Below are 18,549 nucleotides of genomic sequence, written 5' to 3' on the forward strand. Positions count from 1 at the left end.
TGCCTCGTATCAGCGCGACGCGCCCCTGCCCGATTGAGGCGATGATAGACGCCGCTCCAGCAGCCGTGATTCCAGCACCTTCGCTCACCGCTCCGCAAAGCGGCTGAGCGGCCGAGCTCGCGTCCTCTTCGGCACGGGCAGTTCACGCGACTCTCAAGCGCGACTCGGCGAGGGGTTGACCCCTCTAGTATTTTATGCCACCTACACGTAATTCTACGGATATTTATGCGGCATAGTACACCTATGCACCGACCAGTTGTTTTTTAAAGTTTGAAGGTGTACGACCTTCACCCATTAAACATTATTTTAGCATTCTCTCTAGGAGGAGCAATCGTGAACTTCACAGTATGATGGGCCATTAAAAGTTTCCCTTTCATCAAGTAAACTTAAAGAGTTCTGGCTTTTAAATGTAGGAAGTGCTTTATAGAGGTTTACAGTGAAAAAAACAACTATATGAGACTATGACAGAAAAGGGGACAAACACATATAATCATCTTTATTTCTTTATTTTCTGTGTCCAGAAACAAACCGATGGGCCTTCTTTTTGAGTACAAAGTTAATAGTAATTTAATCAAAGAGTGATCATGTACAAGTCAGAGATAGCACAAGGAAACAAATTGGACTGTTTCGCGTAGAACACACTACATATTAGTTATTACACAAGTCAGTTAGTTACGAAAAATTGCATGATCGCTGAATGTGTCTAAGCTGGGTGATGTAATGTCTCGCCAATGTCGCACGTGACATTGGCGAGACATTGCAGTTCAAATGAACGTTAAACACAGCAAAATATCCAGTAACATGTGAAGGAACACCACAATTGACATGAGTCAAAACTACGCCACAATCAAACGCACCATTGACAAGGCTGTATAAAAAGAATAAAAAAAAATTAAGCACGCTCAAGTCTTCTATTTGACACACAAGTCGAGGTGAAACTCTGCCCATAAGAAATTTATAATCGTCACAAAACAACAGGTTGGAAGTGTCTATCATACACAAGACGCATCAATCATGTTTGCACAGAGTGGATGCTCGATGACTGCGTAGCTGTTAATGATTTCAAAATCGCTAAAGTGAATTCAAACCTTGATCAAACTAAAGAACAAAATAAACGCATAATACATGCAAAGTTTTTGAACTGCTGAGTTAGACGATATAGCCTTTTCATAGCGCTGTCGACAATAAAAGACAGGAACGCATTAAATGATAGCGGACTATTAACGTGCACGCCGAGATTTCTACAAAAGTCAAACGTACGGGTGGCATTCTTTCCAAGCTATATGTGAAATGCATAATATCATAACGTCTATTCAAATAGCGAGCCTTAATTCAATTCAAGAAACAAACTATTCGCTGTACACCATTGCAATATATTAGTCATGTTGCGCTGAAAAATATTGCAGTCCACTAGAAGATCAGCTCATAAAATCTTGATATCATCTGCAAACATTTACAACTTATCATTTTTGAAAGATGACATTCTGTTATTTACAAATATTAAGAACAGGAGCTGCTCAAGAGTAGACCCCGGGGGACAACGAACGTTGAAGAAAATATATTAGACTGCATGCCAGAAATTCTAACATAATTTGTACGAGAGGACACGTCACGTTTACATCAAATAAGTAATCTGAAGCACATTATATGCCCTAGATTCGTTTCATGGTGAATCGTCACCAACCAGTTCGAATTAGTTTCATAAAGGTTCTCTACTTTAGTTATGCGGAAAGCTTGACAAGTTGATGTCATTAAAAATAATTCCTTTATTTTGTTCATTCTTGTCTCGTGCTTTCGAGCCCTGTTTTAGTCATGAACTCTATTTTACATTTCGTTCTTTAAATACCACGTACTCAGTCCCTGTAACTATTCTCACATCGTTGTTACCGACAGATAATTTAGATTGGATTATTGATTTATTTAACATAATACCTAAAGTTCTAAACCAATTGATGATTAAGAACGCAATGTCTTGACAGACAGGTCAAGCATTTGCTGAATTAACTCCAAACAACACATTAAAAGTAAAACAAATGAGCACTTCATCAGAGCAAGGACTTGTTTTAAGAATGCCTACCCAAGCAAGATAATTTCTAAATTAAAGGCTTAAGCAATTATATTTTCAAATTTAGTAGACAGTCGCATAAAATGGACCATATTTGTGACATGAAGACTTATAGGTACTTATTCAATTTCTAGGGTACATAAATACCACATATTATTTTGCCCTAAATAACATTGTAGAAGAAAATATTGTCAATAATTACAATTGATAACAGGGGCGGATCCAGAACTCGATTTTTTTTTTTTGGGGGGGGGGGGGGAGGAGGAGGGGGCGGGTGTAGGGAATGTACACCGGTGTGCACTGAAAAGCGAGCAAGGACGATGTAGGGAAGGTTTAAAATTCTGCAAATGACCAAAAATGAATAAGAATAACCGCCTATGGAAAAAAAAAGGCGGAAGTCGTTCAATTCGCGATTGCAGTGTGTGGAGTGACCATTGCACTGTAGACAAACTCAATCCTCCTCGTTTTTTTTTTTTATGAGGAATGAAGAGGTCATTTCCCTCCATACCGAAAAATATTATACAGCTGCTGTTGTGGTAGTTCTCCTTGCTTTGAAAGAAAAACGAGATTCGTAGAAGAGTTAACAGTGATATACGCGCTGTAATATTACTTGAATCCTAATATAGATTCTAGTGGCTAACTATGTACATTTTGTGTTCGGTACGAAAGGGTTCATGTAACTATACGACTTAACAGAGATTCTCAGCATCCTTCTCCGGAGAATCTTTACTAGCGGATTTAACTCTATGAATGCATCATTTCATTCAATTGAGTGTGCACCTGTCGGTGGAACTTTCCTTGATTTGTTCACGTTTGTGAGTCAGGCGAAAATTGATGTTTAGTTGATTTCATTTAATTGATGAAGACGACATCTCCGGACGAAGTTCTTCTCTGAAAATCGCTGCACGTGGTTCACCACCACTGGTGAATGCCATGTGTTATTTTGAAGTTACCGGAAAGGAACGCCGTATATGATTAATACAGGTAACCGGTACCGAAGCAGGGTTTATTTTTTACATGACGCTACTGCAATGTAGCAGTGCAATAGAGGGTGGAATGCACGCGGAGGCAGCAGGCTTCGGTACTCGCAAAACAAACTAAGATAATCACAGTCGTTAAGATACCCAGAAATGTCAATTCACCATGGAACAACATGCGAAGGCAGGAACTACCAGTTCTGTTTACAAAACAAATTCAAGCCTTCGTTGTCCACTGCTCTTGCTTGAGAAACGATCGATCACGCTTTCGCTGATAATTCTGATGTCTCTGTGGATGTTTAACAAGGCCAGGCCTGTCAAACGAGTCTCGCCCATCTGTGAACGGTCACGTTTTTAGGCGACGGAGCATTGAAAACGACCGCCCTGCACTGGCGACGCTCACGGGAAGCGTGGCTAGAAGGTACAAGAACTTCTTGACGGATGGATAAACTTCATCGTCGCACATGCCGAGTGCGCCGATTGCAGTCGAAGGGACGGTCGCCCCGCCTTCGCTCTCGCTCTTCCACTTCGCCTTCCACGACCGCCGTTCAGCTCCGATGAGCTCCTTGGCAGTCGTCGTCTCGTGCCCAACGTTAGAGCATTATCGTTCAGGGAGACCTGTGATTTCTGTGATATAGTCCTCTTCTGCGGTGCTTCGCCGAAACGACAGTATAAAGACGAGAAGGCTTTGAACACTCAGCGCTTCGTTTGACAATCTCGACCTGAGGTCCTCCAGCACATTGTCTAGTATTGGCTAGTAGTCAGACTCCGGGTTGGAGTCTGACTCTGGTTGGAAGTAGACACGTTAAACTGTCTTATCGTGACTCGCGGTGGAAGTATGTCCGCATCAAGCGCATCTGCGAGCACTACGGCTTGTTCGCAAAGAGGCGCAAACGCCTCTCGGCCGTGGCTTCTTCTGTCAGCAAGAACTTATACTGTATCATCTAGAGCATTTCTTGCCTCGTGGATGTCAACACCCTCCTTCCAAAATAGACGACTTAGTGGCAGGGTGTGCGCAAGCAGGTCCGACAAGCAAACAATGGGCACCATGAACTCGTCATCACTAAGCGCGATGCGAAGTATCTTTACCTTAGTAGCGCTCTTCGTTTCTCGCCACTTGGCACGACGTCAAGGGCCTTGCACGCACTCGGTAGAGTTTATCGAAATTGAATGATGCTGTCATGTCTGTCCGCCCACCTCGTCTCGCAGAGTCCTTTCAGCTGGCTTCCAAGGGTGTCTTTAAGCACCTTGCTTCGCTTCGATGATGCCGTGAAAAAAGAATTTGCTTTCTTCATGGTTCCTGCAGCGCTTCTGACAGCTTGCACTCGTGATGACTTGGACAACGATAAGTTGATGGTGTGGTTGAAACACGGGCAGTGCAATGCATTCGGATCGTGCCGCCTGATTTCGTTTACGGCACCACACAACTCCGACGTCATAACACTGCAGCCATCTGTTGCCATGCCGACACACCTCTCCAGATCAAGCCCCAAGTTTCTCGACATTTGCATGACCTTTTTGCCAAGAACTTTTCCGGTCAGGGCAGGCTCAGCAGTACAATAGTTGGAACCTCCAGCATCATCACGAGGGTCGACGAACTGAACGAAGTTCTTTCGTACCTTGTCTTGGTGCACGTATCGCAGTGCGAGACTCAGCTGCGATTTGTGTGACGAGTCAGTTGTCTCGTCAAACATTAGGCTGCAAATACCTGCCTCGTGTACCCACTGCACGAGTATCGCAAGCATCTCGTCTCAACAACACTCAATCAGTTCGTTCTGGGTCATCTTGCTGATGTATTTTTCTCTAGATGATGAACTGAGGAGGTGCTCATGGAGTGCGGTGTCGCGGAAATTCCCCTCGTTGGAGGCCGATGAGCCTTCATTTTGACGTTGCAGAAGCGCGCCGTCGTCTGTTTCCCCGGAATGCTATGTTCTCGCAACCCAAGAAAATAATCGACTCTACGATCGGCGCAAGTCTACGCCGGTTTTCTTTCACTTGCTGCAGCCGCTGACTGCAAATCTGGTTCGCCAGATCGTTCTCCGGGTGGCGAACGCACGCGAGGAAGTCCTTCCCTGCCTGAACCCCTTCCTTGTGGTACTTGTTGTTCTCATGTACAGTAAGCGCGCCGCCTTTACCCAGTAGCTTGGCGAACGACACAAGTGGCTTCGTGACCAGCCTTTGGAGTGGCACGTTTTTTTTGGAAGCCTCCTAGGCTGCCTGCAGTGAAAAACGAGCAGTATTTGCAGTAAAGACCTTTTTGGTTATCTGAGAGCATGAGGCACTTAAATTTCTTCAAATGTGAGTGGTTCACATATCGCTTCTCTTGTCTGCCGCTTTTCCTGTGCACCGATAACGGAAAAGTGTAATCCTCGGGAGTACTCCAATGGTGTTCTAGTAAATGCCGTTTGGCTTGGTCGTCTAACTGCTTCCCAACGAAGTTCCCGATGTCGCACGATGTTGTCACCAAGAAGCTACTACTATGTACTGAACTGCCGTGACCATCGCTTTGACGGTCTTCACTGCCGTTCGATGAGCTTACAGGCCTTGCAATGTGCTTCAAACTATCGCCCTCAATAGATGTCCACGGACGACAGGACCCTGGTAGAAGACCTCCAGACTGATTTGCTGGCGTCTCAGAAGTTGTAGATGACGTTGCTCCGTCGGTGTCGTCTATTCCAGTTAGAAAACGTTTTTGGGGGTCCAGGCAGAAAAACCTGTCAATTGTTTGCAAATCCGTTCCCTTCATGTTTGACTTGATCCTTAAATGCCTGCAAACGAAGGAACGCTGTTGCCAAATATTTGGTGTCCTGCAGCACTGAACATTAGTAGTAAAATTGCATGCTGGAGCTTTGGCGGTGTTCTTGTGTGCTTTTGGTATGAAGGGGAACGGAGATCTTCAGAAAGTGCACGCGCCTTTTTGCGTCTAATCAAATTGAAGAAAATGAAGCGACTATAGCATTAGTAATCTTGCAAATCTTCAAAAACTGGCGAAGATGGCAATGCGTGTGATCGACACGTTGATAGGGCGCCGCAATGATAATTCGTGTCGAGTGAATAGTAGTCACGTTGTGGTCTCGGTTTTACGTTTCACGCAACACCGGGGAAGTGGGACGAAACCGGCTTCGCAAAGACCGGTTCCTACCCGGTACGGTGTGTGGCGGCCTTAAATGTGAGGCGCACACACACACACACACACACCGTCGCCGGGACTCGTAGTCTAAGTGAGAGGCCCAAGGGCTAAATAATAAACATCGGCTTCATAAAAAGAAATGAAATGAGGTCACACTCGGTAACTACAGAAATTAAAAGGCAGCAATGACCACAATTGGCTAGCAACAACACGTGGTTTTAGTGGGCATTGGTTTCATGCAACGCTACTTGTTGCGGGAGCTCGTGCTACCACTTCGAAGTATGCTCTGAAGCGCGCGCCCGGATTGATAGCGGGTCTCTGAAAACAATATAAACCCAGCAAAAGTACTAACCTTTCGGCATCAACGACTCTGAGGCAGCGGTACGAGTCGCGTCACGGGTGCACAGTTCATTCACAGTGGCGTAGGTGTTGTCTCCCTGGTAAGCTCGAGTATAGCATGCAGAGTTCATACGACGACCGATGACCGCCCAATGACTCTTCTTTCCCTAACGGTCCCACGACGAGTTGCTCCGCTTGGCGGGAAAAGGACTCGCTGAAATGACGCCCCCTCCGGAACAAGGCAACGCACTGTCTTGCGATCCCGACTAGAGTCACCGCCGCCCGCTACCATTCATGGTGGCATTTAATTTCCAACTATTTCTCCTTCCTCCCGTAATGTCTCCTCTCTCTCTCTTTCTCTTTTAAGCGCGCGCTTTTTCTTCCATAGTTGAAAAGGAGGCAAGATACAGATCAACACGCGAAGACTGGCCATTACTAGACTGGAAAAACCGTTATAAAAAAAAAAAAAAAAAAAAAAAAGATCGGAGAAAGGAATAAACTAAAGCAGTGCAAGTTGTCTCGATGTTCCGTTTTCTTTTTTACTCAATTAAGAACAAAGAGAAAAGGCCGTGGCAAACAAACTACGGGCACGCGACCCCTGGGAGAGGAAAGACGGCCGCAAGAAACATCGACTCGGGCGCCGCGGTTCGTTTTATATAAAGGAAGCCTGGAGACTAGCTTCCCAGCAAGTGCTTCGCAGCGGCACGTGTAAAAGAAATGTATTCTCGTCCCTTCGACGGACACTGAACGCAAACCGCTCGTCGTTTGTGTCGCTTTGCAGAGGCGCAGAGGAGGCGGCGGTGTTTGAGATGATCGGGATCGGCGAAGACGGGGCGAGAGCGTCTTAAAAGAAACAAGACCCCGTTTTGGTTTCCACTGTACTTCTTTATTTCTTCCGACGCACCCGTCTTCACCGCAAAGAGACAAAGCCTGCTCCCGGAGACGCGGTGAACTTTGCTCGTGCGGAGGCGGACGGCACATCTTTGATACGCGCCGCTATGAAGTACCTGCTCGGAGTCTGGCGGGCTAGCCCCGATGTCACCTTTGTAGGTTTCTTCTTTTTTTTTTACAGTCATTCTAACAGTAACTAATTAGAATACTCTTCTAAAGTAGCATAAACACGACTCCGGTTGTGCCTTTTGTTTTACCCGCCGCAGAACCACACTTCGCCGACGGCCCCTAGATGTGCGCCGCTGCGCCGACTTATCGGCTGCAAACCGTGCTTCGAAACCGCCGCCGCGGATTTCAGTGTCGGTTGAAACGACGGAGTAGTTCTCCAAATTCAGAGTACACGTGTGCCTGCTGGGGGGCGACCTATTTCTGAATTCTCGTCCTTGAGTACCGAGCCCTCTACCACCTGGCAGGCCGGTTGTCGGTTTTATTTCGGGTGGGGTCCACCCATATCCAATTAATTGCCCTACGACTCCGAGAAGGGGGGGGGGGGGGGCGGCCGCCCCCGTCGCCCCCCCTCCCCCCCCAACCTTGGATCTGCGCTGATTGATGAGGCGATAATAACTGAAGAAACTAAACGTTCAATGGGGTGAACTTGTGCCCAGAACAATAAGGGAACAGAAGATCACAATAGAGCGTCGCGGGCGTCAATGGAGGAGTAATAGCAGGATCGTACGCTGGGGCAAGACTGACTCCGCTCGCCATGCGGAGTCCCTTTTGTACTTTCGTAAGTTTCTTGAACATTCGGCGGGGAACATTCCGCGCGTAGAACATTCGGAACTCGCTCAGACGAGAATGTACTCAAACTTACGAGAACGCCAAGTTGAAATAATAAATAGAAAGGCATTCCGCTGGCTGGAATCGAATTTAGACCTTCCGCGTGAGAGTCAAGCGCGCTGACCATTCGGCCACGCACGCGCTTCTCGGCGACACCCGTGGCAATATGGACGAAGTTTGTCACAAAAGGAACGGAATTCATATGCACCATTACAATTCGTTGTGTTTTATAGTGCATTTTTTATCTTGCTTTGAATCCATTCAACCTCACTTCCTTGTCTGATAATCCCGGCCAAGGAGCCATCAATCTGACCCAGGCATATTGCGAGAAGGCGCCGTGTAACCGAGCTTTTTGTTGAACTTTAAAAGAAACCCCAGGTGGTGTAAATTAATTTTCTGTCCTCCGCTGAGGCGTGCCACACGCCCGTCGTTGATTTGACACGTAAAGCCCCCAAATGTGACTTGTTTTTTGTTTGATTATTTTTATTAAAACTCAATCTGTGCTGGAACCATCTAATGCCACTTTTCTGGTTTCGAAATCTTTACGGAATGCACTTTAAAGCCCACATGTGATTTCCTGTGGCCAACCTTCTCGCTCTTTTTGTTTTTTTAACGTGCGAGATGGCTGCTTTAGAGCATTATAAGAAAAAAAAAAAGAACACTGACATATTTAGGCAGATCGGCAAAGAGGTCCCCTAGCTTCCCTTTTTCCATCTCGGCCGCCGGGATTCTTGCAATTCTCCAATGCCTAACAATAAAGAGACCAGCATCTCATTTTTTTTTTTGTGGCTGGTCACGTCAGAGCCTTTTCTGGTGGCAGATGCGTGACGAGCGAACGAACAATGTTCTTTTGAATCAGGCTCACGGCATGGGCACTGTCTTTTTTACTCCAAGGAAGGCCATGCGTGAAGAACAGAAATGATCACTTCAAAATATGCCACGGCAATGCCGTCAAAGGGTGCATCGTTGAAACAAAAAATAAAGAAATAAAATAATAGCGAAGTATAACTCTAAAGTCATATAAAACATAGAATGCAGTATTGCAGATACGATAGATTAACATTGTTATGAAGACGTGGAGCAGTCGCTTGGGGGAGTAGAGGAAGTATTGTTACACCGCAACATCCCGTCGGGACACTGTTACGTTACCGCCCAACTTGGCATCCTAGCGTCACGTCAAGTAACTTCCCGTCACGTGATGACATTTTTTTCGCTAAATTGAAGGAAAACTAAATTCGTGTGTATTTTACATGATGTCAAATTCTCCTCTAAGTTTTGGGGGAAACTGAAATGGGTCTAATTGGTGTTTGGTCACGTGATGTCGAATTCCCCTTCATTTAACGGAGAAAGTGAACTTGTTTATAGGTCACATGACGTTAGATTGTGTGACGTTAATTTCGTTGCTAACTTTGCCGGGGAACTGCATAGATGGACAAACGGACTGACGTACGGAATATTTTCTTGGATAATAGGGGTTCGGCCTAAAAGTACTGCATACTTTGTATTGAGTGCGACAAATCAGGCATACAACTGGACAAATAAACGGGAAGCTTGCCTGGAGAGGTATGCACATTTAAGACATTATGAGTGTTAGTGAACACTTAGTATTGAGTGAATGCTATAGCATTCGCTTCACGATAGGTGAACCTAGTAAGGAACAGGTCTAATGCGTCTGCTTTTTCTAGAACCTTTGGAGGCTGGAGCTTAAGGAAAAATACATCTAATGACGAGACAGGTAAAATGTTTGGAATCACAAACACTATCTGCGTTGGGATGCTGAGAATGTTGTCTACGCAGTTAGGCCTCCAGAACATGTCTCATTTTGGAGTACAAAGGTTATAGGGGTATTTGCGGGACGTTGCATTTTTAGTCGCTGTTCACAGCGCATGGGGTCAAAGCTGGCTCCTATTTATTGTCTGGAAATAACAACGATGCTGATTGGGTAGAATATGCGCTTATTGTATAAAATCATGAATTTCTCCTAAATATAAATTGGAGCTAGTTTTTAATAATATTGTAACGCTTTTATTTAAGCGTGTCCTGTGCCCCAATCTGTTCCCCGTTTGTTTCCGACGTGACGTATTCTTCCTCTTCTTACAACCGTCACACTATTCCCCCTCCAAAAAGAAAATAACTACTTTTCATTCTCATTTTAGGTAGAGCTGCCCTCGTAGGGAGCGAGGCGGTTCCTGTGTACCACAAACATGCGAGAACGGGTCTTGTGTCTCACACGGTACACCACGTCGTTAAGAGGCGCGACAACAGTGTATGGCCCTTGCCAGTTTCTTTGAAGTTTCGGTGAAAGTCCTCGTTTTCGTAGCGGGTTATACAGCCATACTCTGTCACCCGGTTCAAAAACCTCTTGCGTGCTGTGCTCGTCATAGCGTGCCTTCATGCGCTGAAAGCCGATAGACAAGGGGCTTTTGACGAAGTCGTGGGTCTGTTCAAGACGTGTCATCAGGTCATTAATGTACGGCTCTGGTTGAGAGGGGCGGTCTGGCGGTCTTGAGAAGGCGAGATCGCAGGGCATACGAATTTCCCGCCCAAAGAGAATCATAGCAGGTGTATACCCGGTGACTTCATGGACCGCTGTTCGGTAGGAGTAGAGAAACAAAGGAACACAGTCGTCCCAATTGTCATGGTGGCTATTAACAAACATAGCCAAATGCTGCAGTATGGTGCGATTAAAGCGCTCCACGAGTCCATTGGACTGAGGATGCAGTGGCGTCGTTCTTGTCTTGGTTATGTTAAATTGTTGACAAACCTTTTTAAATACTTGGGACTCAAAGTTCCGCCCTTGGTCGGAATGCAGTGCCAAGGGTGCGCCGTATCGGGATATCCAGTGAGTCACCAGAGCATCCGCCACAACAGGGGCAGTCTGACCAGGAATGGCGATGGCTTCTGGCCATTTCGAAAAGTAGTCCACAATGACGAGAAAATACCTGTTTCCAGTTTTTGATCGTGGTAATGGACCTAGAACATCGATGGCGATACGTTCAAATGGTGCTCCACTGATGCACTCTTGCAAAGGCGCGTGCGCTTTCTTGTGTGGACCCTTACGCGAGGTGCACATGTCGCATTGCCGGCACATTAATCTAACGTCATTATGGCACTGCAACCAGTAGAAGCGCTCGCGTATCTTCCGAAGGGTGCGATTGAAGCCAAAATGGCCTCCTTCAGGACTGCTGTGAAGCTGTCTGAAAATCTGGGCGCGGAACTCGGGTGGTGCCACTAGCTGCCACACGACTCGGTCACCAGTAGGTGACTCCCAGCGACGATAAAGAAGTCCGTTGCGTAATTCCAGCGTGTCCCACTGGGCCCAGTAGCTTAAGACGTGTGGAGAAAGATGAGATATCTCGGTACGTGGCGGTCGGCGACCGCTTCGCTTCCATTGGACACATAGGCCGACAGCAGGGTCGCGCAACTGGGCCTCTTGGATCTCTTCAGGTGACCACATGTTGTCAGAGATGGCCACCTGGCAGAACATGTCTGTCCGGGTCGAATTACGGCGGATCATGCTCAAGCACTGTCGACAGGAGCCCTCACTGCATGGTCGTCTGGAGAGGGCGTCAGCGTTGCTGTGATGTGATCCGGCTCGATGTTTGATCTCAAAGTTGTACTGCTGGAGTTGTTCTAGCCAGCGGTCCACTTGTCCTTCTGGCGCCTTGAAACCAAGCAGCCATGTCAAAGCCGCGTGGTCTGTACGAATAATGAATTTCCTGCCGCACAAGTAGTGATTGAAGTGAGAGAGCGCCTTGACTATCGCAAGAAGTTCGCGTCTTGTGGTGCAATAGTTACGGTCCGGTTTTGTGAATGCTTTGCTATAATACCCGATGATTCGCTCGTGGCCCTTTTGCTGTTGGGATAGAATGCCACCGGCTGCAGTGTTGCTTGCATCTGTATCAAGAATAAATAAGGCGTCATCTCTTGGGTAAGCCAGTGCAGGGGGCGATGTTAATGCCTGCTTGAGTGTCTGGAAGGAGTCTTGACATTCGGTGGACCAGTTGAACACCTTGGACTTCTGAGTTAGAGCATAAAGCGGTTTAGCGACTCGCGAGAAACCAGGAACAAATCGCCGGTTGTAAGTCGCTAAGCCAAGGAAGCTCAGAACGTCCGCACCTGATGTCGGGGTCGGCCAATCGGTTATGGCACACAACTTCGTTGGGTCAGGAGAAACTCCATTGGCTGAGATAACGTGGCCTAGGTACCGAGTTTCCCTAGCAAATAGGGTGCATTTTTTTGGAGTTAGTTTCAGGTTTGCGTCCTGAAGTCGCTGAATAACCAGCTCAAGATTTGCCAAGTGTTCGGCGAACGTTTTCCCAAGGACCACGATATCGTCTAAATAAACAAGGCACGCAGACCAGGTCAGTCCCTGAAGAACCTTCTCCATCAGACGTTGGAACGTTGCGGGCGCATTACACAACCCGAATGGCATGACTGTAAATTGGTAGAGTGCACTGCCTGTCCTGAAGGCTGTTTTTTCGCGGTCAGTTGAATGTACTGGAACCTGCCAGTAGCCGCTCTTCAGGTCGAGAGTCGAGAACCAAGTGGAACCCGCGAGTGCGTCTAAGATGTCATCTGTCCGTGGTAGTGGAAAGGCATCCTTCTTTGTAACGTCATTCAGCTTTCTATAATCCACGCAAAATCGAGTCGATCCATCTTTTTTTTTTTTACCAGGGTGATCGGCGAAGACCAGGGTCCATAGGCTGGCTCAATGACACCTTGTGTGAGCATTTCTTGCACAAGGTCATTTACGTGCGCGCACTTAGCCAGCGGCACCCTGCGAGGTGGCTGTCGAATGGGCGCAGCATCACCGGTTATGATGCGGTGTGCGGTCAGATTTGTTTTTCCCAAATCGGTGTTGCTACTGCTGAATACCGTCGACAAACGAGATAGAAAGCTTTTTAGAAGGACAGCGTCATCTTGTTAAAGTCGAGAAGCAGTAGTCTCGTATAGCGGAATAAGGTGAGCGCCGAGTTCAACTGAACACGAGCCTAGCGAGGTAGCAGGTGTAGTTTCCTTGCAAAAAGCAACTGTTGGTTGAGCATCTTCACTTTCTGTTCTGCTGTGGCCTTCTTTTGGGAACTCGAGCAAGTCATTGTCGGAAGGGTGGTTGCCGACTGATGCATGGTTGTCCACCGTGAGGCCTTGCGAGCGGCCTCCACTTCTAATGCATACGTGTGAGCGGCCCGAAACGTGCGGGGGTGGTAAAGACGCACAGCTTCTTGGATATCTTCAGATGCAATAGCATCAATGAACGCCGCAGTGCTGACAGCATCTACGGTGTCTTCGGAAGACCCGAGAAAAGACAAGCGCGCAAGACGCTCGATGTCGTCAGCGAGCTGGGACAACGTCTCACCCGATGCTTGTCGTCGATGACGTAGCTCAGCATGGTGAAGGTGACGTTGAGGCCCATCGCCGAAACGTTCTTCTAACGCCTGGACCAGCAAGGTGTACGAACCACGGGATTCAGGCGGAATGTGGTGGAGCACTTGCAACGCTGGACCGCTGAGGTTTACTGCAAGTACTTGTGCCTGCTGCTCTTCGGTCCAGCGATTGGCTTTAGCAAGAATCTCGAACTGTGTTACGTAGGCAGACCATGTGCCTGTGCCGTCAAACTGCAATGGCCGCAGCTTAAGGCGTGGAGTAGATAAAGGTATTAGCCCCGAGAAGTTCGCCTGGCGCCCCCTTACGGCGAACCGGGGTGACGTCACGGCGAGGAGAGAATTTTTCCCCGACTCGCCCCGCTCGCCCTGTGGAGGCTGTGACGACGCTAGCTGTCGGCGCGCTCGTTTCTATTTAATTTTTTTTGGCGTGTTTTTCGTAGGAAGTGTATATTTTTATATGTGCCTTTATTGAGGTATGGCCTGTAGCTACAGGCGAAACTTCAAGCAACATTTTAAGCATGGCTGACAGGCCAGGCAACGCATGAACCACAGCTGGTATGTGAAAATAAAGAGATATGGCCACAATTGCAGGGGCATCACTACAGATTTACATCTCGCACAATAAACGCTGCTGATGGTCCGAATGAATTGGCAAATTATGTATGCTATTTTTTTTTTTTAATCTCTGTGTTTAAACAAGATCGCCGAAGCAGAAAAGCTGCATGCTGCTCGAGCTACGTGCTAAATACAGTCTCGACCATGGGGAGAGAATCACAAGTAAGACAGCCCAAGTGCAGGGGCAAAGTAAAAAAACAAACAAGGAACATTTATTATATACATTGCTCGCACTTTACCTTTGCTGGATTCGGATAGTATTTCAATGGACTACACGGGTGGTATCTGTGGACTTGTTTATATCAATCCTCAAGTAATATATAACAAACGTAAGTTATGGTGTCTAACTCATTATAAGTCCATTAAGCCCTAAAATTGAGATTTTACTTAAATCGAATTGTCCTGAAGCTAAAGTACCAGAAGCTTTTCTCACGCAGACTGTCGCCCTTAACAGGTTCCACATTTTCTGCTACCAGTGCTGCATCTACCACTAAACAGACGTTCGAATGCTTGCTTTTACTCCTGTTTTCCTCTGTTGTCAGAGAGTCCAGTTGCAGGGAGTTTGGAGGCTGAGGAAGCTTTTGGGGACCTGCGGCAGTGACTCTTAAATGGAAATGACAATTCAGACTAAGCGGTGTATTCTCCGAATACCAAAGGCTGGAATAAAGAATTTCAGGAAAAAGTATAAACATTCCAAATTACGGCACTATTGCTGTGCATATTTTGGGCAGTTTACTACATATCATAGAGGCAACTGGGGGAAATTCGGCCGTTTTTGCTGCTACCATACAAACTAATTTCCAGTAATTGCGAATCCTCTAAGAAATATGCCTGCATACGCGTATAAACTATATAATTAATTCAGGAAGAAGCTACATTTATGTAAAACAATCCTGTTCCATGAGCACTTCAAAGATCATCAGACGCAGGGCCTTTAAAACATCTGCAAACCAGCGCATGCAGAGTGGCAGCGCAGAGTCGGGGTCGCGAACTAATTTGCCGACCACCGAAAGGCCCATGATATAAAGGCCGCTTCAGATGCCTTTAAAGCGGGATGTAATATCGTCCTAAATCATGAACATGCAAGGAACAGAATTCCAGCGTCTGAAACACTTGCGTAACCGCTTCACCGACCCCTCTCAAGATTGCCTTGCATCGTGTGGACGGACGGGGAGGTTCATCGGCGTAATTGCCTCCGCCGATAGTTTTCGGGATTTGTAACCTAATTTTAAAGGTAAAAGGGACGAGCAGGCTTATAAAATGTACGGAAGCACGTTAATATCGGCCTAACTCAACGTCTTGTACACCGGGTAAACGAAGTCCGGCTCCTCGAAGAGCTTGCGGCACACAACGCCAAACCAGGAAACCGGTGCTGGGAAGCGACCCGATGCGAGATCGAGGAGCGGGGTACTCGCGCTGACGTCACGGTACACCTCACCCAATCAGGGCGCGGCGACCGCAGCGACGCTTGTGTTCGCTCTCGGGGCTAATAGTCGACGCGACGTTTGTCGTCACTGATGTTGGCTGCAGATAACTTGGACTTGCCTGCGAAAGTCCTGGCTGGACGAGCGATCGCAGGCCATCAAGAAGTGCGACCGATATTCGTTCGAATAAATTCGACAGAACCTCAAAAAGGGCCGCGTCTCTGTGCCTGAGCTCCTGGGCAGTCCGTTGGTGGTGGGCATCCAGCAGGGCTTCAATGGCCGATGAAGTCTCAGTTCGAATGTTAGGGTCAATGTAGTCGGGAACCGGCCGGGGCGCGATGGCTTCTCCGGTTCGCGGGATCTCATCCTCAGGCTGTCGAGGAAGGTCCATGCGTGCCGGCAGAAGGCGTCTTCACTGAAGATCCCACTTCTGACATTAGTGGAACGCTTTTATTTAAGCGTGTCCTGTGCCCCAATCTGTTCCCCGTTTGTTTCCGACGTGACGTCTTCTTCCTCTTCTTACAACCGTCACAATATTAAAAAAAAAAAAATAACACATTTTTTTCTCTATTTACAATGGTGGAGAGCGAAACAAAAGAGCAGCATGAAACGGCTTGACGAACTCTCGACCACCGAGTTGCACTCTACAGCAGTGACAGCGCGAGAGAAAACTAAAAGCACACACGCACATCAAAATAATTAGTCTGCTATCAGAAAACGACATATCAACGCACGCAGCTCTTTCATTGTGATACACCTAACAGAAGATTACTGAGAATTAAAAAAAATGAGCGCTTTAGGTAATCTGTAGAATAACATTTATTTTTCAATGATTTATTGGAAAAAATGTATATTCCAGTATTCAGGTTTGCAAAATTGATAATTGGGAGCGCGTTGGTTTAAACCAGAGTTCAATTAAGTAAGTACAGTTACTGAACAATTAATGTTTGTACTTTGTAGAAAGCCTATAATTATGCATATTGTAGATACTTAATAGTTTATACATTCTGCGCAGGTTTTCTGTATGCGAGCAGACCGGCTGATTAGCAATTGTACGTAGCTTTCGTTTTTCGGAGAAAGTATTATGTTAAGACTTGGCGCCGTGGCAGTACCCCAAACCAGGTGCCAGCAGTCTGGATGAGAAAGAAATAAAGATTTATATCGTAAAACTTTAACTGACATCGGAAATATATATCGATTCTAATATACCATAGCTGCCACCTTTTTAAATGCTCTTTTTGATGGATCCATGACATTACTGTGTGAAAATACAACGCCACGTGTTTTAAATAAGTCAACCTATTTAATAGTTACTGAGAGTATATAGATGCGACGTAATGGAGAACTAGCTTTATTTTTGGGCCTAGGCATCGTGCGTTTTCTTATTGGTACTTATATTTAAAGCATTTCTATCGGTTCCTACTCCTAATGTATCTAGTGCTGTGTTGCCCATAGACATACGTTGGTGTGCTTCATCAGCAGTAAAATGAAGCGTCGTATCGTCAGCGTATATACAGAATTTACTGGTCTAGTCAATGTTCACAATATACTTAAAATAAACGTTAAAAATAAACGGCCTAAATACTGCCTTGAAGTACACCCGATATTATCGTTTTTATTGTGAAAATGAAGCTATTACAAAAACAAAACGTATTGTTTGCAGTTTTTAAGTTAGGAATGAAGGATAGTTAAAGCTTATCCCCAAATTCTATATTATTCCAGCTTTTTCAAAAACAGTTCATGGTTTAAGAAATAAAAACCCTTAGTAAGTTCTACGTAAATACCACTACCAGTTTTCGTTTTCCGATATTTCTTAAAATAAATTCCATCTCATCATGTAAGGCAAGTTCAGTTGATTGAAACCTTTTAAATCGAAACCGGGATCTCGTAATTAGCTTGTGTTTGTCAAAAAAGCTAGACAAGCGGGTATAATGATATTTTCAGGTCCCTTTAAAAGACTGGCAGTATTCACACAGGTCTAGAGTTATTATTGTCATTCTTACCTTCCTCCTCGTGCAAAACGGAAACCTTGGAAACATGCATACGCAATCGAAATATTCCTGTGGATATGCACAATTTGAAAATATGTGTTACATTAGGTGTTATAATGTCTAGAACATATTTTAATCGCTCAATCTCTATATCATCTACACATCTACTTGTGTTCTCGAAATTCATAAACACCAAGTACACATCAATATAAAAAACGAGATCTAGACAAACAATATTCTTATTCCTTTCTTCAATGTATAAGAATGCTTCCTTGCAATATGCGTTTGTAGCTAAGTTTACAAAATGATAGTTGAACGCAATAACTAAAGCAACATATGTAACTTCTGTGCCATTCACTGAAAACTTTTCCACACCACCATGAGACCAGTCGCATTGTAATACTAAATTAATCATCTTCGATAGAATATCAACACGCCAACTTGACGAGCTGAAGCTCATAGAAGAGTCATACGTCTTTGTCTTTTGAAGTTCCTTTGTTTGCATGTTCTATATAATTTGAAATCGTTAGGATCCTTCTGAATTTTTGTTTTATTAAATTGTTTTGAACAATCGAACTGTTATATTAATTTTTGATAAAAGGTCTCAGATAAACAAGGGGCTTACGAAATATAGTTGGTTGTGTTCTAAATGTCTTATACTGAAAACTGCTTGCATACACTTTTTTTAAACCTGTTCAGAAAACTATTGTACTTTACATTAGGGCTTGTTCCATCAAAAAATGTCGGACCAATGTTTTGCTCACCAATGCACCTACGAAACGTCTCAAGGTTATGAAGCTTGATATTTTGAAAACAACTGGTGGACTTTTTATTATTCTGAAGCAGGGTTGGGCAGTATCGCGATACAAATGTATCGCGATAGTATTTCAGGA

General features: G+C 45.6%; 1 pseudogene; it reads right to left on the reverse strand.

Moving 5' to 3' along the window:
• Window positions 1-3,246: 3,246 nt before the first annotated feature.
• Window positions 3,247-10,445, reverse strand: LOC121837063 (annotated as a pseudogene).
• Between the last annotated feature and the right edge of the window lie 8,104 nt (window positions 10,446-18,549).

Source organism: Ixodes scapularis, unplaced genomic scaffold (genome assembly GCF_016920785.2).
Source record: "Ixodes scapularis isolate PalLabHiFi unplaced genomic scaffold, ASM1692078v2 PGA_scaffold0__279_contigs__length_252992795, whole genome shotgun sequence".
NCBI lineage: Eukaryota > Metazoa > Arthropoda > Arachnida > Ixodida > Ixodidae > Ixodes > Ixodes scapularis.